Here is a 26,736-nt window from a genome sequence, read left to right as displayed (position 1 = left end):
ATGGTGAGTCTCACTTCCTGAAGTCAATAAACATCTCCACGGTTGTGAGTGTTCAGATCCAGGTTATTGTGACTACACCAGGCCACAATCCAGTCAACATCTCTGGTACATGTAGGGCTCCCGAGTGGCGCAGCGGTCTAAGGCATTGCATCTCAGAGCTAGAGGCGTCACTACAGACCCTGGTTCGTTTCCAGGATGTATCACAACCAGCGGTGATTGGGAGTCCCATAGGGCGGCGCACAATTGGCCCAGCGTGGTTAGGGTTCGGCCGGGGTAGGCCGTCAATGTAAATTAGAATTAGTTCTTAACTGACTTGCCTAGTTAAATAAAGAAACATATTTTTTTGGCATGGCCTTATCTCAATTGGATTTGCTAAACTTTTGCGTCCTCGATCCACCTTCCTGTCGCACCTCATTTTCAAAAAGGTCAAATGTTAGAGGAAAGGCGGCGAGGAGAAGGAACATGGACGAAGATGAGCTTGTATGAAATTAGATTCTCTTCTCCATTAAGGCAAATTACATTTGCGGGGGTGGAATCACAAAATAAATGTGTAATGTGAAAAAACTAAATGTAAGTAGCGTAAAGAAAAATAAGTAGCGTGTTGTTTTAAAATGTTTGCATGCTGTTTGAGAAAACAAAGGGGGTGTGGCAGATTTCAAAACTCTTCCACGAAGGATTCAGGTAGGATACACCACTATCCTCGATGAAAAGTGGCTATCGAGGCGTGGAGGACACTTCTGTAAGCCTACTAACAAATGAACAGTCTCCTCAACCACTTATCAGTTTCCGGGTCACGGAGGAGAGATGACAAAAGAGAAGAGTACGGAGAACGGACTTTTGCCCAAATGAGAAAAGGCCCATTTACCGGAGAGAGTTTGACCGGATGGCGGCCTGGTTCAGTCATCTATGATGATGATTCATTGCAAATCATTGTGATTTTCATTGTGCACTAGCTTGAATAGAAAGCCTATGACTCAAACAATTAGCCCAAGAGTAAATTAGCTGTATCACACCATCATGTCATCAAGGAACTCCGCATGCCGCATTCATTCACTGTATTTACATTTTTTTTTATTCAAGACTGTTCATGAACAAGCTACTTTCGTCTTTTTCAAGCCCAAAGTAATTACTTTTCTACTTATTTTCAAGTCAACATTAAATACAAATGGAATCTTTCTACTTTCCAGTTTATTTAGTAATTGGAAAGTTCATCAGTGCAAGAGATCCACTATGTCTGCGCTCCCCTTTGACGTCTTTTTAATGAGTGGAAGTTGTGGTTTGCTGTGTTCACAAAGAGCACACAATGCACAAATGCACTCACTTCTTCCTCATCGTGGAGGCCATTTTGAAACAGACATCTGAGGTGACTTAACATGTCCTAAGGGCTAATACAGCGTGTTCAATTTAAAGATAACATTTTTTGAAGAGCGGTAAGAATCAGAATGGCTGCTTTATTCCCCCCCCCCCCCCCCCCACACACCAAAATTGCGAAACAAAAAACTTTAGACAGTGGTTTATTATCCATCAATCTAACTTTGAAAGCATTCTTTGAAGGCTTGATCTGAAACGCTTACCAGACAACACTTTGATAGATGTCTGACACTAAAGTGTTTTGCATGACAGAAAGTAATTTATTTTGTCTAGAAAAATGAAACAAACTAATTAGACGATTGTGTGAAGGCTGACACGGAAAAGGTCTAAGAATTACGAGCAAACACCCTGAAGGAACAAGCAGGAAAAGTCAGGCTTCTAATTTGTCACTCTTATGTAGTTGTGGAAATCAGAAAAAAAGGTTAATTAAAACAATAAAAGGCATATTGAGGTGAAATTTGCAGCAAAGTGTTATTCTGACTGTTCATTAGCGCCATATATCATGCAAACATAATGCCATTTAAACGTGTATCCTCAACTACTAGATATAACAATCACTGAACTAATCAAACCATTTGACTTAAGTGAACATACTGTAAAAGCAATTACTGTCCCTTACTTAGTTAGGAAAGTCAAAGATGTACAATTTGAAGTCGAACTTGTGTCTAGCCAGTAAAGTGTAACGACGTTGCCTCGTGGCTTAAATAGCTGATTCAGCCCAGGACATAAAGGCTCAAAGGAGAAATTGGAATGTGTTTTCTCACAGTAATCATAGTCAGGCTACTTGTCCAGATTGACTCAGGAGATCACCGGCCCAAATGAGCAGCATTTCAATATCCCTGAAGGTATTGCCCATGAAATTCCTGTCTGCCTATGATCAAAAGAGAGACTTCAATTTCTCAGCATACATTTAAACTAACCATTAGTTATGTTCCCAGTATTTGCCTACATATAGATATCCTAGCCCTGTATGGCCTTATATTCCAGTTGAAGTATTTCACTATTCATACTTTCTCTCAAAAGTAGCATTTTGGGTTCCCCAATGGACAATGGTTTAACATTTTTATTTAACCTTTATTTAACCCAGGCAAGTCAGTTAATCACAAATTCTTATTTACAATGACGGCCTACCCCAGCCAAACCCTGACCCAGACGACGCTGTGTCGATTGTGCGCCGCCCTATGGGACTCCCAATCATGGCCGGTTGTGATACAGCCTGGAATCGTACCAGGGTCTGTAGTGACGCCTCTAGCACTGAGATGCAGTGCCTTAGACGGTGCCACTCGGGAGCCCTAATTAGATACAGGCTAGAATATCTCAAACAAATAAAATCAATATCTGAGTAGCATCTGCATTGGAAACGGATCTATTTTTCTATATGAATCAGCATACAAGAATTATGATAATAGATTATTCATGCTTAAGCTGTTCAGAGTGCTTGTATGAGTGATATTTTCAAGTTGGAGAAATATCGCAAGTATCAATACTGATATTTCGACAAAACTACCATTAGATTCTAATCATTCTCCAAATTTTTGCTGATGTTAACCTGCAGGTCACATCCCACATAAGCAATAATCCTGATACTAATGACTCATTTCAAGGTAATTCAGCCATCAGAGGTAAGAAAATAATAATAATAATAAAAAGATCTCTAAGGCCAGCTTAGCAAGACAACGTGCGAGTACTGTTTACTTTTGAGGGAGCTGGTGTATTTGAAATTTGTCCATATTAATGAAGAGAAGGTGGAATTTACTGAACTTGAAATGAATCATTAGGTATTCTCCTCCAGAGTTTTGTCTTGGATTAGATGTTTGCTTTAGATATCAAGCAGAAATAATGAAAGTGTGCCAGGCACAGAAGGTCAAAGAAAGTACACAACCATTACCGATCCTTTTAATATTCCACGACACTATTTTCCTCAAAAAGTAATGGCCCAAAAAAGTAATCCCCACAAAGGTATGGATGTCATGACATACAGTGCCTTCAGAAAGTATCCAACACCCCTTGACGTCTTCCACATTGTGTTGTGTTACAGCCTGAATTTAAAATGGATTGAACTGAGATGTGTTTGCCTTCACACAATACCCCATAATGTCAAAGTGGAATGATGTTTTAATTAAAAAAAGAAAATCTGGAATGTCTTGAGTCAATAAGTATTCAACCCCTTTGTTATGGCAAGCCTAAATAAGTTCAGCAGTAAAAAGGTCAACAAGTCACATAATAAGTTGCATGGACTAACTCTATGTGCAATAACAGTGTTTATTAACATGATTTTTTAATGACCACCTCACCTCTGTACCTCACACATACAATTATCCGTAAGGTCCCTCAGTCGAGCAGTGGATTTCAAATACAGATTCAACCACAAACACCAGGGAGATTTTGCAATGCTTCGCAAAGAAAAGGCACCTATTGGTAGATTTAAAAAATAAATAAAAATAAGCAGACATTGAATATCCCCTTGAGCATGGTGAAGTTATTAATTACACTTTGGATGGTGAATCAATACACCCATACAGGCGTTCTTCCTAACTCAGTTGACGGAGAGGAAGGAAACCACTCAAGTATTTCACCACGAGGCCAATTGTTACGCTCGTTAGATGAATTAGACCAAGGTGCAGCGTGGTAGGCGAACTTCTTACTTTATTTAAAATGAACACACAAAAAAAACAACTAAATACAAAACGAACGTAAAGTTCTGCAGGCTATACAGCGACTAACAAAATCAGGATCCCACAAATTAAAGGTGGAAAAAAGGCTGTCTAAGTATGATCCCCAATCAGAGACAACAATAGACAGCTGCCTCTGATTGGGAACCATATCCGGCCAACAAAGAAATATAAAAACTAGAATGCCCACCCAAATCACACCCCGACCTAACCAAATAGAGAAATATAACAGCTCTCTAAGGTCAGGGCGTGACACCAACGGTGACTTTAAAACAATTCGAGAGTTTCATAGCTGTGATAGCAGAAAACTGAGGATGGAACAACATTGTAGTTGCTCCACAATACTAACCTAATTGACAGAGTGAAAAGGAGGAAGCCTGTACTCAATGAAAGTATTCCAATACATGCATCCTGTTTGCAACAAGGCACTAAAGTAATACTGGAAGAAATGTGGCAAAAAATTCACTCTTTGTAAGGGATTTCTTCCATTGACGGAGAGGCGGACCAAAGCACAGCGTGGTTATTCTTATTGATGTTTAATTCAAAGATAAACACGAAGACAACAAAACAAAACAAAACAAGACAAGACAAGACAAGACAAGACAAGACAAGAAACGTGAAAACCCAAAACAGCCCTATCTGGTGCAAACACAGAGACAGGAACAATCACCCACAAACACACAGTGAAACCCAGGCTACCTAAGTATGATTCTCAATCAGAGACAACTAATGACACCTGCCTCTGATTGAGAACCATACTAGGCCGAAACATAGAAATCCCCAAATCATAGAAAATCAAACATAGACTGCCCACCCCAACTCACGCCCTGACCATACTAAATAATGAATACAAAACAAAGGAAATAAAGGTCAGAACGTGACACTCTTCATATTTTCACGCATAGTGGTGGCTGCATCATGTTATGTGTATGCTTGTAATCGTCAAGGACTGGGGAGTTTTTCAGGATAAAAAAAAGCTAAGCACGGGCAAAATCTTAGAGGAAAACCTGGTTAAGTCTGCATTCCACCAGACCCAGGGAGATTATTTCACCTTTCAGCAGGACAATAACCCAAAGCACGAGGCCAAATTTACACTGGAGTTTCGCACCAAGAAGACAATGAATGTTCATGAGTGTTCGAGTTACAGTTTTGACTTAAATCTACTTGAAAATCTACAGCAAGACCTGAAAATGTGCAAATGTTATACAATCCGCGTGTGGAAAGATCTTAGAGACTTACCCAGAAAGACTTACAGCTGTAATCGCTGCCAATTGTGCTTTTACAAAGTATTGACTAAGGGGTGTGAATATTTATATAAATTGAATATTTCTGTATTTAATTTAATACATTTGCAAACATTTCTAAAAACATGTTTACACTTTGTCATTTTGGGGTATTGTGTGTAGATAGATAGATTTTTAAAAAAAAAATAGATTTAATCCATTCTGAATTCAAGCTGTAACACAACCAAATGTGGAATAAGTCAAGGGGTGAATATTTTCTGAAGGCACTGTGATACAGCACTTGGCTCTGGACCCCAGTATGAGAGAATGCAGAAATGCTCTTTATGTGTAACATATGCTTGGTATTCTTTTACATAACATTACTGAAGTATACATTTTGCTTCAGTCAACAAAACATGCACACAATAAGCAAATGCATGCTCATGATAAATGTCTACCACAAAACACCGAAAGGACATTTTAAATCCTTGCCTCACTCCTAGGCCCTTTGCAGTGTATCCTTGTGGGAGACATTATTGTCTGTAGTAATAAACATGACTAATCGCTCAAAACTTGGCTAAGTCCCTTGATACGTGCCCTTTGCGTCTCGCTGCAAGCACAGTGAGGTGTTTCTCATTCCTCAGATTTTTATATACAAACATCAGATTATTTCACCCAACAATCTGGCGAAATGAATTATTCATTGGCAAGGCCCCCTTGTAATGCATACAAATCTATTCAAATCTATTCAGTAATGACCTATATTTGTTTTTAAACTTTGTTTCCATTGAACATGCCATACGAATAAAGGAATTTTTATTTAATTATATGAAGAGTGCCTTGGTCCTCCTTTCTTTTTGATGACCAATGTACCCCTTTCACCAAAGAGCACCTTCTATCTACCAAAACCTACTATTGTGTACCTCAGCAGTACTTCCCTTCCTCCTCTTTTTTTCTACATGACCTACATTGTGTTTAAGAGAGGAGCAAAGGGACATTCATCAACAGAAACTAGCGACGTATTTACAGGGATTGGAATGATTCCCAAGTGTGACCTTTTCCCTCTGACTGTCTCCTCATCCCACCGTGATTAAGACGTGACCCAGATTTCAGAAATCTCCCTTTTTGAAGATCCGAACTCAAAGAAACTGCTCCCCCAGCTTTCCTCGGTGTCTTTTATGGTGTCTATTGTAAGTAGAGGAGCTAGCTAGCTTGCTAGCGGGGATAGCAGTGAACACCCACCGATTGATCAGAAGAAAAGCCTCCCTTGAGCTTGAAATCTTGTCGTCACACACAGTCCCAGCTGCTGCCTCCCATACCTTCTGTAAAGCTGGTGACAATCGGCTGCAACCTCCCCTGGTTCATTGGAGTGGGAGTTTTTTTTGTGTTTTTTTTTTGTTGCATAGGAGTGTGTGAGATCAGTGGTAAATCCATTGTAAATCTCCCTGTAAGCTACAGACCTGCTCCAAAAGCCCTCATGAGCAGGAGATGGTCCGTTATGACTGGGCCTTTCATCCAGGCGAAGGAGATTACATCTGAGAATCGCACTCCTTTCAAAGTTCTGCTCAGAGTTCAAACACAGTCTCATTCCAGTCACATCCGCATCAAGGAAAGGCCTTCAAAACGAGCACATATAATCAGCAGGGGGGGGACATACAGTAGATATGCTGTATTATGTGGGTTGTTAGTTTGTCTCGGTTGAAATATTTCATAAATACATTTCAGTTTCAGATACTCATTTGTTTGCCAACCAGCATCAAAATAATCCCTAGATATGTGTTTTGTTATTTCTCTTATTGACTTTTATCAACGCTTATACTCCAAGCAACTCAATGTAATGTTCATACTCAGTTGATTTTTTTTTGGTCAGATGTTGCCTCTGGATATGCTGTGATGGATAGTAGATTTATAGTGTCCATCCACACACAAAGACAGAGACAGACAGCAGCTCACTGGGGAACATGTCAGTCTGCCGTATTGATGGGACGCTTTTTCTTAATATGAATAATGATGGCAACCTGTCAGTGGTGATGGATGAGGGAGGAGATAAGCGGTCGGAGGGGTTTCTCTTCCTCAACACTCATCTGTCTCTGGAACAGCTGCCGTGCCTCTGCTAAGGGGGTTAGGGTGCAGCAGGTCGCTGGGGGGATCGGATCGGAGCACTGCTGCTGTGTCCTCCCACACCAGTCTCACACACCGTCCAACATCAGTCTCACACACCCTCCAACATCAGCCTCACACACCCTCCAACATCAGCCTCACACACCCTCCAACATCAGCCTCACACACCTTCCAACATCAGCCTCACACACCTTCCAACATCAGCCTCACACACCCTCCAACATCAGCCTCACACACCTTCCAACATCAGCCTCACACACCTTCCAACATCAGCCTCACACACCCTCCAACATCAGCCTCACACACCTTCCAACATCAGCCTCACACACCTTCCAACATCAGCCTCACACACCTTCCAACATCAGCCTCACACACCTTCCAACATCAGCCTCACACACCTTCCAACATCAGCCTCACACACCTTCCAACATCAGCCTCACACACCCTCCAACATCAGCCTCACACACCCTCCAACATCAGCCTCACACACCTTCCAACATCAGCCTCACACATCAGCCTCACACACCTTCCAACATCAGCCTCACACACCTTCCAACATCAGCCTCACACACCTTCCAACATCAGCCTCACACACCTTCCAACATCAGCCTCACACACCCTCCAACATCAGCCTCACACACCTTCCAACATCAGCCTCACACACCTTCCAACATCAGCCTCACACACCCTCCAACATCAGCCTCACACACCTTCCAACATCAGCCTCACACACCTTCCAACATCAGCCTCACACACCTTCCAACATCAGCCTCACACACCTTCCAACATCAGCCTCACACACCTTCCAACATCAGCCTCACACACCCTCCAACATCAATGCACTGCATCCTCACAACACCAGAGCATCAGGCCGCTCAGAAGAGCACAGAGGTTTGTACAAACCGGCCCTCGCTCTGTTCAATAAATGTTATTCATACCAATGAGGCTTCGGCGGTTTAAGTTACAATTACTATTAGGTCCAATTAGTCCTGTAATCCTGCTGTTGTAATTGCAGCAGATTGTACTACAAAGCAACATCCGTCGCAACACATTGATTGCATCTACGCTGGACGGTCTTAATCTTTTCTTTGCTTACTTCACTAAATGTAATTGTCAGTAAACTGGTTTATCCATCATGAGACAATGCCTGCAACATGTTGTATGTGTATCCTTTGTAACAAGATCCACCTGGTAACAATTGGGAGCACATTTGGTAAAAGCCCGTTGTCTGTTAGCCAGTAGGCCAGAACGATGTGCAATGCACCACAGTTCTGTTATGGAGGAGACCTACTGCTGTGATCTACTGTTAGGTGTCACGAACTGTCATTACATGTTTTATCAAACTTCAAGCCAATGTCATGTGGACACTATGAGAAAAAAAACGGGATTTTTCTCAACACTGCTTACAGATGTCCCTCTGGTGCCTCGGCACTAGGGACCCGGGTAAGATATTTCCCACCAGGCTGTACTGTAGCACCCGGACGCTGTTTAGATAACTACTCTGACACACAGACTGTGTTTGTGATACTGTTAGAGATAGGATGATGACAGCCATGATGGATGACATAATGAGAGCAGTGAACTGGTCCTGAATGCACAGGGGCTGGTGTGACAGGCAGGTCAGCGCTCCGACGCACTGCACATGGCCCAGAGGACAGGACGGTCGGTACTGAGCATGCTCGGACGATGCAGCGTAGCTACACGACACTACTGAGAACCAAGAGGAAACATCCCGATCTCGCCTCTTAAAAGCACGATAAGGTAATTCCTCCTTTAGAAGGAGCAATGTGGCTGACGTGGGGACAATGGAGCTGAAAACTCATTAGCCTTGCAGACGCTGGGCTCTTATTTGTCACTTTGTGGAAGTATGGTATCGGTTTCACCAGAATACCCCCCCAGGTTTGTGTTGTAGATTATTTTTCTGTCCGAGGGGAGGAAAAACACCTTTCTGTGAGAAGCTCTTTGTCTCTCCCAGAGAGTCTCGTACTCCTGATGACAATCTCACAAAGTAACACTTGTGTCATTTCATTTAGCAATTTGCAGGATGCTTTACTGAAGTGCGATTATACAGCGTTTAAACTGTCGCCTTCTTTTCCTCCTCTTTAGTTGAGAGAACGTATATTATTTTGGGGGGGAGATTCACAGCTATATTTTTTCTCCTGCTTGTTGCTGGGTGTCGTACAGAGGCCAGATATTTAAAGTAAAGAGAGCTGGTTTCTGAAGTAGTGCTCTAGAGAGATGCTTGCGTAATTCCACCAGGCAGATGAATAGGACCTCTCAGTCTACAGCGCTGTCAATCCGATAGCTTTGAAGTGTGCCAACTTCACAAGAAAACCCAACAGAAAAAAGGAGAGGGGGGAGAAAAAAAGACTGATGGTGGTGGGGGAGAGGGGGATAGAGGGGAAGAGAAAGTTGATGTCTGTATTCTACAGGAGAACATGATGCAGCTTTTCCCTCAGCTTTTTTAGCACAGACTTTATTTATGGCTCTAATGAGTGCAACAGCGGTGCTGGGGGAAGAAGAAAAAATGTCTGAAATGTTCCTGTCGGTTTGTCACTGTGGAATTACTGCAGACGCAAAGAAGCTGTTATTTTAATTTGCAATGGTAGATATTCAGAGGGTTGTTTTGGCCAACTCGCTGCAACGTGCTGGGTTGTTAGAGCGGGTGCTGGAAGGAACACGAATCACTGAAAGCCAATTTATGCTTAATCTGAAAAGGAGGTCGGTGGCTTTGTGTGGAGGGTGAGAGGCGACTGTGGAGCCACCGGAGAGGCCAAATCAAGCTTCGCTGCGGCTTCGCACAGCTCCGCATTGACATGATTGGCTGACGGTAGGTGTTGACTGGAGGTGCTGTATAAAAAACAAACACACTTCCTGGACAACTTCCTTAACCGCAGCTCTGCGAAACGCTTAATGGATGTTTTCTCCGACTTCTGCGGAGGCAGCATCACAGTAAATGCTGTGCGGCCACTGCAGTAGCCCGGATTGACCACGCAGAGCCTTTTACGACACTAAAAAGATGATGACTTCATCTCCCCTTCATCTCCTGTACACTCATAGGTTACGGCCTGCCGTTTATTAACAATGCCTAGAGGAACTACTGGAAAAGGTGAAGATGACAGGTACTTCTAGCCACCGTCTGTGCACTTGAATAAAACGTGTTAAAGCTTTTATGAAAGGAAAGTGCACTCTCTCCTCAGTAGAAGACAAATGACAGAATTGAGTCAAATTACCCGAAAATTCGGTGTCTTCGTTAGCGAGATAAAGTACACAACTTGAAACAAACTCACAAACTCACAATTCACGAGACATCCAGGACTCCTATGAACAGATCTATGTCCAACCACACAGAGAAGGAATTATCTGATGTACCTCAGAAGCTTTTAAATGCTAGAGACGAAAGATGGAGGCACAGAAACAGATATAACAGCAGCCATGTCAATGCATTTTTCAGCAGGAGAGGCCTGGTTGGCATTTAATGTCCCTGATTGACACTAAGGTAGAGAAAGTACACAATACACAGCTCCACAGAGTGAGTATCTATTAATATATGACATTTTCTCTTTGAAATAAATCATGTTTGTTTGGCGCTGTCCTGTTCCCCAGCTCTGATGTGTTACAAATCTCGATTCTCTTTCACAAAGGTACATGTACTGTATATGCTAAGGGGTAAAGTGAAATGATTCCTATATAATATAATGACCCGATCTGGTTGATGTTGTTACTTTGTGTGTGTGTGTGTGTGTGTGTGTGTGTGTGTGTGTGTGTGTGTGTGTGTGTGTGTGTGTGTGTGTGTGTGTGTGTGTGTGTGGGGGGCTTAGGGGTAGTTATGATGAATAAGTCAATTCTGCAGAGATCTTTTCTCAATCAACATGCAACCTATCAGAGATCTGGCAGCAGTTTAGCCCACCAGACAGAGTGCTAGGTGCTTTTCAATTATATCGCTAATGATCATTCATTCCCCCTGTCCTCAAGCCAATTTTATGACAATAACAGTAATCACCCTCAATGATTTTGCCAATTGGTTGAGAAGAGAGAAAGAGCACACTACAGCGAGACGTGGGTCTTCTCTATCAAAACCATTGTGTAGCCTAAAGCCCACGCAGTGCTGAAATATAAATCAAATGAGGGCTTCAATATGACAGTATTACAGTAATTAGCTACAGTATTGTGCAGACACCTGCATATACGGAGACATACATACCGATCAGCGTCTATTGTGTTCTGTTGCGTAAGATCTCGTTTGCACCCCTGCGGTTGGAGTGGAGGACAGTACAGTGCCATCTGGGACCGGGAACCCCCCCCCCCCCAAGGCCCCATTACTGATCTACTGTAGGTCTCCACATCCCCATTACGTACTACTACACAGTCCTACACGTTTAAGTCACGACAGATGATTTAAGTGCTAGAAACCTCGCTCTAGCATTGAATTCATGGATGAACTATGGCAGCCGTTTCACTAATCAGCTCATGGCTTTCTACAGCAGGCGTCTGTTTTTTTAACAGCAGTTATGTGGACAGGAAGCGAAGACCCTCCTTTCCAGCCGTGTCGCTGATACCTAGGTGGAGTGGCAGTGTGGACTCTGGGTGACAGGCGATTGGTATGGGTTGTGTCTCAAATGGCACTCTACTCTCTACATCGTGCACTACTTTGGCAGTAGTACTGCACCAATTAGGGAATAGGGTGCCATTTGGGGTGCAGCTGAGGGGTGATGGTGGTGGCAGGCAGCTCCTGGCCCAGAGCATCCTGTCCTGGCTGTCTGTAGTGCAGATTGACAGTGTTGAGATGCAGACATCAACACTCTAATCCAGGGCACATTCATGGGTTTGTGGTGTGTGTGTGGTCAGCGGGAGGCAATGTGGTGAGTTGTGGGATCAGCCCCGGGGTCCGGCAATCCCCCCCCGGGGTCACCAATCATAGCAGAGGGGTCATGATGTGTTTGGACTGGATGTGTTTTGCAAAATTTGAAGGCTGCCAAATCTTAACAGGAAAAAATAAATTAAATAAGACAAAAATATCAAAAATCAAAAATGTCTCAATATCATCAGCAATACAATCAGCATTCAGCATATACTGTCCTAAGATTGCAGTTTCACAGGGGATATGTAGATTAGGTTCTTACATCATCTCTGACTGTGTGGATGATATGAAACAGTAAGCTAAGATTTATTGGAAAAATGTGTAAGCTCTCAAGCACTGAGCGATCAACCCTCAAAAGTAAAAATAACCTCACACATCGTATCAACCGTGTGTGTGGGGGGTGGAGAGACAGAGAGAGTGGGAGACAGGGCAAGAGACAGAGAGGGAGAGACTGAGAGAGAGACTGAGAGGGAGAGACAGTAAGGGAGAGACAGTAAGGGAGAGACAGAGAGGAAGAGACAGAGAGGGAGAGACAGAGAGGGAGAGGGAGAGACAGAGGGAGAGACAGAGGGGGAGAGAGAGAAGGAGAGACAGAAAGGGAGGGGGAGAGAGGGAGAGAGACGGAGAGGGAGAGAGAGGGGGAGAGACTGAGAGGGAGAGACTGAGAGGGAGAGACAGAGAGGGAGAGACAGAGAGGGAGAGAGGGAGAGATAGAGAGGGAGAGACAGAGAGGGAGAGGCAGAGAGGGAGAGAGAGAGGGAGAGACAGAGGGAGAGACAGAGAGGGAGAGAGAGAAGGAGAGGGGGAGAGAGGGAGAGACAGACGGAGAGGGAGGGAGAAAGAGAGGGAGAGACTGAGAGGGAGAGACTGAGAGGGAGAGACTGAGAGGGAGAGACTGAGAGGGAGAGGCTGAGAGGGAGAGACAGAGGGAGAGACAGAGAGGGAGAGACAGAGAGGGAGGGACAGAGAGGGAGAGACAGAGAGGGAGGGACAGAGAGGGAGAGGCTGAGAGGGAGAGACAGAGGGAGAGACAGAGAGGGAGAGACAGAGAGGGAGGGACAGAGAGGGAGAGAGAGAAGGAGAGACAGAGGGAGAGACAGAGAGGGAGAGACAGAGAGGGAGAGAGAGAAGGAGAGACAGAGGGAGAGACAGAGAGGGAGAGACAGAGGGAGAGACAGAGAGGGAGAGACAGAGGGAGAGACAGAGAGGGAGAGAGGGCAAGAAATGGAAGGTGTGCTTCAGGCCCATGCCATCTCAAACACAGTCCTGACTAATTGGCTTGCGGGCCTTTACCATTCCAGTCAGCCAGACAGACAGTCTTTTTTTCCCTCATTCGCTGGCTCTCTTTTGTACCCAGCTCAAACATAGGCTTCAGGTGTATTCTGAAGGGACAATGGGGGACTCAATACAGCTAATTAAATAATTTCAGTTCAGTCAATTCCACACTTAGTTCCCTGCTCACTCAATTTTCCTCCAGGTGGTCCATTCTCACTATGGACTGGCTTAGTGTTATTGCCAACTCCATTGCAGGCTTATGCACTGACATTTTCTGCATATGTTACTGCCAGTTACTATTTCCGGGAAGTGTTAATCTGAGGCCTGTTCAGGTTTTTACCTCTTGTCCAAGTTTGCAACACGTTTCCAGATTAGAATGTCTCACGGTCTCTGGCAAGAGACCATTTTAGCAAAACTCATGGGGGTCAACAAGAGCAATGTTCACACATTCCATCCAATTTAGATTTGACGTAGTTCTGCCATAAATTAGTCTCAAAAGTACTGGTTTCACACTTTGCAAATTATGAAATGCTCACAAACTTTTCAAATATGCTATATGTAAAAGTATAGCATTTTACAGAGTACTTTTTATGTTAAGTAACTAGACTAACACTGGCAGTGAGAATCGTAGCCAATAGGTGATAATAGTATCCACTCATAGGCTACATAGATACAGTCTATTGGCATTATCTAGTGAAACACTGGTCCTCTAATTTTGTCAAGCAGTTGTTAAACTGATTGGGTTAACTCGTCAATTTCCTCCACACAGATGGAATAGCCGAACAAAACTATTTGTGTGGTGCTCTAGTTTTATCACTTCCTGTTCCCATCAGCCCACTAATAGCACCAGGGTGTCAGGAGCCAATGTGTGTGATTACACACACACACACACACACCACAACACACACACACACACACACACACACACACACACACACACACACACACACACACACTGCAACAGCTTTTTGGACATAGGAAATTGGTAATAAACAACGTGTTGATCGTTTATTGACAAATAATGCCCTACCTAGCCACCTTCTAGGTCATTACCTGTGTGTTAGATGTTGTGTGTCAGTAGATTGAGAAAAGCTTGGATTCAACTGATCTATATCCACATGCTTTGAATCATGGACTTGTTTGCATACACAAACAGTCAAACATCGCCATGCATTTGTTCTGGTTTACCAATACATATGCTTCTAATAGCTTTGTTTTCACAATCTGTTTGTTTTCTCTGATGTTTGATTACAAACAAATGGGGTGGGCTTCCTTGTGCTGCGTTCATGGCCATTAGGGAAAGCTGGCTGATTAAAACCAGTGTTTTGTTGATGCTGAGACAGTTATTATTTCCCTTTACAAGAAAGGTAAACAAACATCCCTTTCAACTCCAATTGCTAGTTAGTGTTCCTAATTTGACTGTGGGAGAGTGTTATCATCGACAGAACGTTGAATATGGCCCAAACCCAACGAGTAGCTGTCATCTTATCTGTGTATTAGGTAATAATGGAACAGTTCCTTCCCTTCTGCCCAAGTGGGTCCGAGGTGTGTGAGAATGAACCGTTATCGTAGAGAGAGAGAGAGAGAGACAGACAGGATCCCTCCGTGGCCCAGCTACTGAGCACGGTGGGACATCCGCTAGCCTTTCGTCAGATCACTGTAACGATTTATAAATGGGCTGACGGACTAATCCCTTTAGCGAAACTCTATATTTGTACCATCTACCACTCCCAGCGCTTCGGGTTGATGATTATTTGTACCATCTACCACTCCCAGCGCTTCGGGTTCATGCCAATACCCGTTCCACTGTGCGATTAGATGTGGCATCTCTCTTCTTGGGTACGATTAATGTTTTTCCTCGGCGCTGCAGTTGATCCCGCTGATCCTCATGATTGACTTCTTGTTAGCACCCTAATTCAAGGTAACACGATGGAACTCCATTTCAAGGGGATTAATTATTGTAGCTTGGGATTCCACTCAAAGATGGCAGGCAGCAGACTTACTGGGAGGAGGGGTATTTCAGGCAGGTTGCAATAAATCCCTTTAGACTGAGACATTTTGGGATTGACGTTAATTAAATTTGAAAAACAGATGATTTTTTTTTTTTTTAAGGCCAAGATTGATAACCCTGAATAGAATCCAAATCATTGGTATGAACGGCAGGCTTCAAAGGTATCAGGCCGATGACCGCATGTATGTAATCATGACTCTTTACTAACGTTTAGAGGGGAAATCTGTGACGGCTTCCTGGAAATAAGGAGGTGGCGTTCAATTTGGATATAAATTGAAAAGTGAGTCTCTTAGATCTTTGGATTGTATCTCTCGAACCGATTTGGTGAACATTACATGTCAAAAGACCAGTCTTTGATACCTTTTGGATAAGGGACTCTGTATTATAGGAATGGTTTCAGTAACTTCAAGTTTCATTCCACTCATACCCAGAACATCTTAAAACCTTTGTTTACTGTAATAAACGTTGAGCCGTTACCATAGTCTCAGGGAAGAAGGTTCCCTTTTCTCCCTCTGTTTGATGATATTTACATTTGATTGATTTATTTGTTTTTTTCCCCCTCAAAATAAAATAAAAACATTTCATCTGGAAGGCGTCGAGCTCTGCAGATAGCGCTGTGCCGGAGACAGCCCCCTATTTGCGTTGTTGACAGAGGCCTTTGTACCACACCGGGGATGTGTAACAGATTACTGGCACCGTCGCCACACAGGCCATACATTTCAAATTCAAATCTCAACACACAAGAGAGGGAAGGTCAGCTGGATGTTTTCGGTTGATTTTGTTAAGGATGACGGATGAAGATTTCTTATTTCAATACATATCCACATTGGAGTGGATTCTGACAGATATGATGGGCATCAATGTAAACATGTAGGTGGTATTGGTCATCTTTGTATTTATTCTAGACATGGGACCACAAACAAGACATCTAAATAAACGTATGTCAGAGGGTCTGTACGTCTTCATTTTGCTCAGTACAAAGATGTGTTCATCTAACATGGCGTTTGGTTCAGTGCTTCCCCTTAATTCAGGTCCTGTAAGCCCTATGAAAGGTTAGCTACAAGCAGTGGGCCACACTCTAGTGGGACAGAGGGAGGGAGTCAAAAGGAATGAGTCTTTTACCGAGGTGAGTTAGCTCATTTGTTGGCATAAAAGGTTGGTTGAAAAGAGATGTGTTTGTTAGTGAGCAGCCAAGACAATTTGTTCTGATGATTAAGACGGTAGCCCCTACAGTTCCTGGGTCCTAGGTCAGCCGTTCACTCCTGTAATCCCACCGGGAGCGTTTGTTACTCTATTTAAGCAAGGTTCTGACAAGGGGATTAGCCCGTGTAGGATTAATCACTTTAAAAAGATAACTTTTAATGAGTTTTACCTCCCTTAGACAATTGGCATAGGATGGAATCTGTATCACATTCTAAACATCAACAGTGCTATTGTACATTTACTCCTAAAAAGAAACAAGATGAAAGTATCGGGACGTGGGTTTGGGGTTAATCGTTTTGTGCTTTGCATTGATGTCTGCAACTTATTTCATCTATGGTAGCCTCCTTCTAACCAAATAGATGAATGAGGCATGGATGAATTGTCTCTTTTTATGAGTAGATCCCTTTGAAACATTCCTATGTTGTTTTGATGCATAATGTTTTCAATGGGAGGACTGTTGCTGCTGGATGACGTGATTCACCACGAGAAACAACTTCGGGTCAGCTTGAGGTGTTTCTGTATCGTTCAATGTGTGGCCTCGACCTTGTGCGCGCCACTTGTTAAGCATTTAGCCGTGTTGTGTCAACACCGCAACGACAAAATGATCACCTAAACAAAACACGCAGACAAATAACGATATTTCCCAGGCAATACTACTGACATAGTAACAGACATTCAATAGTGTCACAAGGCGTCACTTTTACACAGACCAATCGTTACGGGGGGGCATGCACTGAATACTACATTGATCAGTTACAATAGCTATACTAATTAGAGATGGATGCAGAACTGCACACAGCTGGCACATTGCGTGCAGTGTGATCCAATTCAATTGGTAGTAGGGGAACGTGAAGATGTGTGTGTGTGTGCAGGCAGAGAGGGTTGAGCTAAACTGCCCTCTGCAGTGTGTCAGGCTGCCAGTAGGGGGAGTGAACTTGGCAGTACCACTCCACTATCCTCAAATGGACAAATCTGCAGTCAAAATGCTTCTAAATAAGTCATGCCGGAGTTTGGACTTCAGGGGCCTCAGTAACTGCTGATTTCGATCCTTTTAGCGGCTAAGAAATTGATATCGTAAATATATGGAGGCGTTATGCGTCTGCTGTGTTTTATTCATCTATGAAGCGGTGCAAGCGATCATTTACCTTCCTACAACTGCTGAATGTGTGACAGGTGAAAAATCGGCATAATATGTCATGCTGAGCAATGTCAAGTTTGATACGTGGACACTGTAAGGAGAGGATGAGAAGAGGGATTTGAGAGAACGTCTGTTTGATGCCACAAGACGCTCTGAAATTGGGGTGTTGTAACAGGAAATATTGAGATGTCTGAAAGGAATTCTGACAGCCTAATCAGTCACTGGGTTAGATGGAGATAAGAAAAGAGGCGAGTTTGGCACACAGAACATCTCTCATAGGAACCATCCTAATATCATTTTCTGCCTCCCAGCCTCTGAAAGAGGATTCAATAAATATGTGATGGGAACTAGAGAGAGAGAGAGAAAAAATCTGGTGGATGACAACCCACCATCTCCAGAGGAAATAAAGTATCAGGATTTATATAGGGTCCTGCAAAGAGTGAAATATTCATGCACATACATCCAACGCATCATAGCTAATCTGTATCTCTTATCTGATTCTGGAGATCGAGAGAGTCCATCTAGCAAATCCACATCTAGCAGAAGACAGATCCCAGATCCTGGCTCCTTAAACAGAAATCTCAATCAACATTTCATTTCCACCCAGATAGAGCCCCGAGTCATTTCAGAATCAATTAGAGCTGGTGCCTGCACCGTCCGTCCCATGTGTTAAGGGGATCAGCCGGTCACTTGCTCAGCTGCACTCCGCTCTGCCTGATCTCTCAGTTTTACATGGTGAACAGGCTCGTTTCACACAGCACAGCGGCTGAGGAGGAGGCAGCTGCGGCAACAGCAGATGGCAAATAATAACCGTTAAAGCGAGCCCACTCCTCTTCTCCTCCTCTCCTCTTATAGACAACCACGCAGGCACAAGGAATGTCCCCCTTGAAAGATGCTTAAGGACAGAGTTGTCTACCCAAGGTCTCTAAACGCGTACCTTTTTTACGTCACACATTTTATGTTCAGAAAAAATGTGTTGTGAAAAAAAGATTTAGGGGATTACAGAGCTGTGACACTCGTCTCCAAGACAGAGAGGGTCAGGAGTTCAGAGCTGCCCAGGGCTGCCGGGCCTGCTCAGTCCACTCCAAAGCCTGGGCTGTGATGCTGTGCCAGTGTGACTGGGTTGCCCACAAGCCTGCCAGATTGAAGTACTCTGTGCATGGCAGGAGATAAAGAGATCCTGCTGTCTGGTGATAATAGAAGTGAGTCCTGTCCTGGGCCTGACTGGGATGTCCAGACTCCCCAATACAACTCCCACGCACGCATACACAGTCAGCTGAATGGACAGAGCTATAAATCCACCCTAAACTTAAGAGGTGAATCTAACAGAAGTGAATGCCTGTCTCTGTTTGTGGTTTAGCTGCCTCACCGACACAGTGGGTTTACACGAGGCTAGTGACCCGATGACCAAAACATGATCTTGATTAATCCCAGAGCACCCCCCAACAAAAAAACTGGAGGAAAAACACAAGCAACTTGTCTTTTCTTACTTGCACTGATGTTTTTGATAGCTAGTTTAGTGAGGATGTTTTGTTCTTGTAGCTTACTATGACTGATGTGGTTGTCTCACCTAGCTACTGTACGTTAAAATGAACGCACTAAAGCCACTCTGGATAAGAGTGTATGCTAAATGACTCAAATAAATAAAAATAACGCCAAATGTACATCATTTCCAGATCTTAATTCCCGGGCTTTTTCATTGGCCAACAGAACTCCATTCTGGTAAGTGATCATGTAAAGGATTAGTCTTTGTTTTCATTATATTTGGCTCTATATTTGGACAAGGTAGGCTTATTTCTACTTTCCATTCTTTCACCCATAGACATAAAATGCTTTCTTTTTTTTTTTTAAAGGTTATACCCAAGGAAGTTTGTGTGTGATGCATGTACGCTGAGGGCTAAAATCAAAAATAAATCCACAAACCAAATATACATTTTCAATGAGTCAGATGCATCTGCAGGTTTCATATATTACATAATCTGAGCTCTGTGGTTGCCAATTTATGAACCACTTTCTATCTAGCTGAACAGTCATTTCAATTGCAAAGATTTGAGGGTTTGGTTTTATCTGCTCAAGGGCAAAACTGGCACAGATGTGTGGTACTAACCGTATGAACTCAAATGGCCAGAGATTCTTTGAGTAGGAGGCTATTATTGACATGGACACTACAACTCCCAATTCTGATGGATTTTCCTTTTGACTTGGTATCGACTGTCTCACATAGTAAATGGGTACTCTGGGGACAAGGAGTTCACAGAATGGATGTGTCCTGTGAACACAGCATGAGATTGTTCAACACCCCCTTTATGACCCCATGGGGAAGCCCCTTTTACCAATTGAAGACAAACAGAAAATCACTGTAGGCTACTGGGTGATCTATTTTTAGAGAATAGTACCTAGCATATTTGAGAAAACAATGGAGTTATATTGCTCTACCTAGCCCTGCTTACTTTACCAGCACGGTGTAACAATATTATGCATATTGAGTGTGAATATATTGCCTGCTTCTTAATGTCCCCACGTTGTGTGATGAGGGTGAACTCATTCGTCTCTGGGAGCAGGTTCACTCAGTCTGTTGAGTTTTTCTATCCTGGTGGCACAAGGCGTGACCGAATTGCAGCACCACTCAGAGCAGTCAATTAGCCGGCAGTATTTTGAGTCAGTCGCCATGTTGCTGTGAGCTTCGTTACTGCATTAAATCACTGCTCTGCCAGCTGTGCTCTGAACTTTCAGCGGGCGGAGGACTCCCACTCTCCTTTCCTCTGCAGGCCACGAGTTATAGAACGAACCACAGCACTGCAAACTATGTTGCGTAATACAACTTCGCCTCAAGGGACTTCATGAATTCCCATATTCGAAATATTTTTTAATTTCATAGCTGTGTTACACACACACACACCTTTATTTTGCTTGGTGTCCTTTCTGAAGGTTGTGAGGGCTACCCTGTACTTTACTTCTGACTGAAGCCTCATGCTAGTATTTTAGCCAATCCATCTGTCCATCAAACAGTAGCAGAAGCTGCTTAATCTTCCTCTCATCTAGACATTAATAGGTTAAGTAGCTGTTTTGGCTGGAGGTAAGGCTTAAATCCCTGAAAAGCAGCAACCACCTGCTAGCCATTGTTACCCTCAGGCAGCCTAAGGGACCCATTCAAAATGCCAAGCTGCCAATGAAAACGTGCCTCCACACAGCGAATCCAAACAAACAATGACACAGGGATCAAGCCCGGAACATTAAACCCTGCAAAGTAAATGGTAAGTGGTACAGTATCTTATTATCTACCTGCTGCTACTTTACACTGAGCAATACCACTTCCGTAATCTGCTTATATCCGAGGGGAAATGTCTTAAGCTGCACAAGGGGAGTAAATTAAAGCTTTTTCCCATGATCCCCCAGTGTGTGTGTGATGCCCTGCTCGTATCCTTGGAGATCCCTGTGTAGATTAGTATTCAGACCTGCAAACACAACCTCTCAGTGGTGGAGGCCTCTTTCAATCTCACATCCAATTCAACTCTACACCTAGTGTGTTCCTGACCTTACTCAGTAGGTAGACGGAAGGCAGGCAGCCCAATGGAATTTGAAGTTTGCCAGACATTAATTGAATGAAAACAACTGACTGGACCACCAATGACTTCAAAACGCTCAAATGTGGTGTCATGTCTACTGTAGCACTTGTACCATCCATGTAGTATATCCTCATATATTATGCAAATCAGTATTCCATACTGCCCATGCATGGACGTACCTGCTTGCTGTCAAAATACCTCTTTGAACGACATTCATTGCCAGCGTGTGTGTAGCTCACTGTGTGTTCGGTCTCCTTAAATAAAAGTTAATGGCTTCACAAGTCATTAAAAGGTTGGCTGCCCATGTCACTATCAGTGTAATCTGCTGTCACCACGCACTGCAGCTTTAGCAAACAGATTTATGCTTTGACACGGCAAGTCCAAGGAAATGGCGGTGTCACCGCAATCTGATCGGGCCCAACTTCAGGCACTCAAGTGGCTCGTATCAGCTAATGGAATCCGAGTAGCGGCTACTGTCAATACGCTGCCAATGTTTGAGATTATCTTCACATTATAGGGACATGTTGGCTGGGTTCCCTTGATAAGGTTCCCCCGTACTGGTATACGCCATCACAGGGAGACAGCATGGGAGATCACGCGCACGCCTTTCTCCTTGAAACCCTAAAAACAGCCGATGGATGTGCAGGGCAACTTTTAGTGAAACCATGCAACTTTGAGGAAATCCCAGAGCCTTCAAACTTCTCCAGGCAGCGCAAAGAAACTCAAAGACCATTCGGAACCGAACCGAAGCATTGACGGAGAACGCACACCACAGTCTAACTGAAGCGGAGTGATATTACCATTCACTGTTATCTCCGTTCCTTTGTTCCCTTCCCTCAGCATCACTGCAGGTACGGCATATAGTGACGTAAACAGTAGATCCAAACAAAAAGGGCCTATAGAGTCTAGAACGGTATTGAATCCATATACAGTATCAATGCCACTGTTCATTCCGATTGACCACATCCGGGGCTGGATCCCCAACACTTTAATGTGAATATTAAGTCAACTAATTGGATTTGGCTCTTTAAGCCTCTTCCGCAAAGGGGACAGAAGAAAATAAAAGGCAGAGTCATGGACCATCTCTGTATCTCAGTCAGGCCATGGGAATAAAGTAATTATGGTAATTGAATCCAAATTGCATGTGTGTTAATCTTTCAGGGGGGCTTGACTGTAAACCTGCATGAAAAACCAGAGTATTCGGCAAAAATACAGTTCATCTGTAAGTGGCCATTTGTGAACTGAAATATGGCTGATCAAACGGTTATTCTTCGACAACAGAATGAATGAGTTGTATGTATGAAATGTCGGCTAGTGCGAGTTCTTCCTGTTAGGATGAACCATGATGAGCTCGGGAAAGTGAACAGCACGGCTCTCGTCTTGCGTAACACAGTGAGAAATATTGTGCGGAAATTAAACCTGAAGTTAGATCAAGTGTGGGTGTTGTGTTACATTCACTGACGTAATGCTGGAAGGGTATGCGTATCACACTTACAGGGCCTTCAGAAAGTATTCACACTTCTTGACTTTTTTTCACACTTTGTTGTGTTACAGCCTGAATTTAAAATGATTTAGTGACACTGGCCTACGCACAATACCCCTTAACGTCAAAGTGGAATTATGTTTTTAGAATTCATTTACAAATTAATACAAAATGAAAAGCTGAAATGTCATGAGTCAGGAAGTACTCAACCCCTTTGTTATGGCAAGAGTACAAATGTGCTTGATAAGTCACATAATAAGTTGCATGGACTCACTCTGTATGCAATAATAGTGTTTGACACCATTTTTTGAATGCCTACCTCATCTCTGTACCCCACAAATACTGTGATCTGTAACGTCCCTCAGTCGAGCAGTGAATTTCAAACACCGATTCAACCACAAAGACCAGGGAGGTTTTCCAATGCATCGCAAAGAAGAGAGCCTATTGGTAGATGGGTAAAAATGAAAAAAAGCAGACATTGAATAACCCTTTCAGCATGGTGAAGTTATTAATTACACTTTGGACGGTGTGTCAATACACCCAGTCACTACAACCATACAGGCGTTCTTCCTAACTCAGTTGCCGGAGAGGAAGGAAACCGCTCAGGGATTTCACCACGAGGCCAAGGATGACATTAAAACAGTTACAGAGTTTAATGGCTGTGATCGGAGAAAGGATGGACAAACAACATTGTACTTTACTCCACAATGCTAACCAAATGACAGAGTGAAAAGAAGGAAGCCTGTACAGAATAAAACAATTCCAAAACATGCATCTTGTTTGCAATAAGTCACTAGCGTAAACTGCAAACATTTTGGCAAAGAAATGTACTTTATGTCCTGAATACAAAGTGTTATGTTTGGGGCAAATCCAACAGAACACATCACTGAGTATCACTCTTCATATTTTCAAGCATGGTGGTGACTGCATCATGTTATGGATATGCGTGTCATCGGCAAGGACAAGGGAGTTGTTTTTTGTTTAAAAAGAAACTGGCTAGAGCTAAACACAGGCAAAATCCTAGAGGAAAACCTGATTCATTCTGCTTTCCAACAGACACTGGGAGACAAATTCACCTTTCAGCAGGACAATAACCTAAAACACAATGCCAAATATACACAGGACTTGCTTACCAAGACGACATTGAACGTTTCTGAGTGGCCAAGTTATAGTTTACACTTAAATTGGCTTGAAAGTCTATGGCAAGACTTGAGAATTGCTGTCTAGCAAACAACCAACTTGACAGAGCTTGAAGAGTTTAAAAAAGAATACATGGGAAAATATTGTACAATACAGGTGTGCAAAGCTCTTAGAGATACAGTTGTAAATCGCTGCCAAAAATAATTCTAACATGTATTGACTCAAGGTGTTGAATACTTATCTAAATAAAGATATATTAGGGCTTCATTTCTTTGAAAATGTCTTCCACTGACAGTATTTTGTGTAGATCAATGACCAAAAAGGACAATTAAATACACTTTAATCCCACTTTGTAACGCAACCAAATGTGGAAAACAATCAAGGGGTGTGAATACTTTCTGAAGGCACTGTAATTCAGACGGATACTGCGCTAAGGGATTCAAATGTCAGTGTACAATATGTTTTTTTACATAGTAGCATATGATGGTATGAGTTGACTGACACTAGGCTGTTTAACTACCCTCCTACCCTCCTGTGAAATTTTAAGCAAGGCTGTGCAGTTTCGAATGTATGTTATATAAATGCTACATGTGCTATGTTTAGAAGATGATAATAATAATAATAATAATAAGTACTGAAAAGTTAACTTTTAAGCTGGCTAACAGTTTTTTAGACTCAAGAGTTCACCTAAGATGAGAGAGTCAGGCAAAGTTGAACAGTCATATCTTTCTCCCACAGCTCAATTCTCATTAATGTCAATTTCATAGTGCCGGCCCGAGGGGGAAGACCTTCCTAATAATATATACCACTTATTCAATACACTTCCTCACATCAAAAGAGTCTGTCGATAACATTAGCTGTTTATCCATAACGTCTGGAGAACAACTTTTGCCCTTTTGACTGGAGGTAGTCGCAGTGTCACGTAAGACAGAGTACAAAATGAAATTGTTCCTTAACACATGAGCATAGGCCTATGCTTCCTCCTTGGAGTTGAAAAATACTTGACGTTGAGAGAAAAAAAAACTGAGCTGAATTGGAAACAGCACATGAAGACCCGATGAAAACCATGGCGGCTGAAAATGTTTTTAGTTTTTTTAACAATACGAGCATTATCAATAAGGTTATGAGGTACAGTGATTCCGTGACCCATAAAAGTAAGGCTGCAGTAATAATTCATTCTCACTGTTGTCATCATCCCTTCAGCAGACACACGTTGCCTCTGGGGGGGAAAATGACATGTTAAAACCCTGCAATGGGATGCGGTTCAGCGTTCAGTCTATGACTAGTTCGTGATTCAACTGAAGTCGAGAAAATACTGGGGTGAGTTTCAGGCCAAGCATAAATCTGTTCTTTGTGTGTGGGCTCACACTGCACTATGGTAGCATGTAAAAGAACCTCAAAGATACTTTCCTCTGACGCTTTCAAGCTCTATGTTGCTCTCTTGCTGTCCTTTTATATCCCTTGTGCTTTTAGTCAAGATACATATTTTGACAGCAAAACCCGCTGTGCACTCCAACTTGGTTGCCATGGACACAGTTCAAGTTAGGGAGGGTATCATGTTGTGCTGTCCGTCTGACATTTATCCTGTTGGAGAAGGATCGGACTTACTGGGAAGAGTTTTTTCCTGCAACCTGTGTGGCTCCACAGGGGAAGGGCTGTGTTGATGGGAAAAAGCTCTCTGAGCAGCACCTGGCTGGGAAACAAAACTGATTTAGAAGCAGCTAACACCAGCAACACAGCTGAGCCTCGCTTCACAGGTCACACAAAAAAACAAGCAGAGTCGCAGTAAGACAGCAAAGATCGTATCAAATCACCTTTCTATCTCAACTAGGCACTTCTGATTTTAATGGTGCCTGGTAGGGTTGAGCAGTATCCATATTTCCATACAGTTATATATGTACATATATATACATTAGAGTGTCTAGTTTGAGAAACAGACACCTCGCATGTCCTCAATTGGCAGCTTCATTAAATAGTACCCTCAAAACACCAGTCTCAACATCAACAGTGAAGAGGCGACTCTGGGATGCTGGCCTTCTAATGTACTTGTCCTCTTGCTCAGTTTTGCACTGGGGCCTCCCACTCCTCTTTCTATTCTGGTTAGAGACAGTTTGCTCTGTTCTGTGAAGGGAGTGTTGTACGAGATCTTCAGTTGCTTTGCAATTTCTTGCATGGAATAGCCTTCATTTCTCAGAAGAAAGTGCTTTGTTTCTGGCCATTTCGAGCCTGTAATTGAACCCACAAATGCTGATGCTCCAGATACTCAACTAGTCTACAGAAGGCCAGTTGCATTGCTTGTTTAATTAGGACAACAGTTTTCAGCTGTGCAAACATAATTGCAAAAGGGTTTTCCTAATGATAAATTAGCATTTTAAAATTATAAACTTGGATTAGCTAACACAACATGCCATTGGAACACAGGAGTGATGGTTGCTGATAATGGGCCTCTATACGCCTATGTAGATATACAATTTTAAAAATCAGCCGTTTCCAGCTACAATAGTCAATTACAACAATGTCTACACTGTATATATATATATATATATATATATATATATATATATATATATATATATATATACAGTGGGGCAAAAAAGTATTTAGTCAGCCACCAATTGTGCAAGTTCTCCCACTTAAAAACTATGACAGACAAAATGAGAAAAATAAATCCA

Source organism: Oncorhynchus nerka, linkage group LG13 (genome assembly GCF_034236695.1).
Source record: "Oncorhynchus nerka isolate Pitt River linkage group LG13, Oner_Uvic_2.0, whole genome shotgun sequence".
Lineage (NCBI taxonomy): Eukaryota > Metazoa > Chordata > Actinopteri > Salmoniformes > Salmonidae > Oncorhynchus > Oncorhynchus nerka.
The sequence above is the reverse complement of the archived record's forward strand: the minus strand, read 5'-3'. Positions refer to the sequence as shown.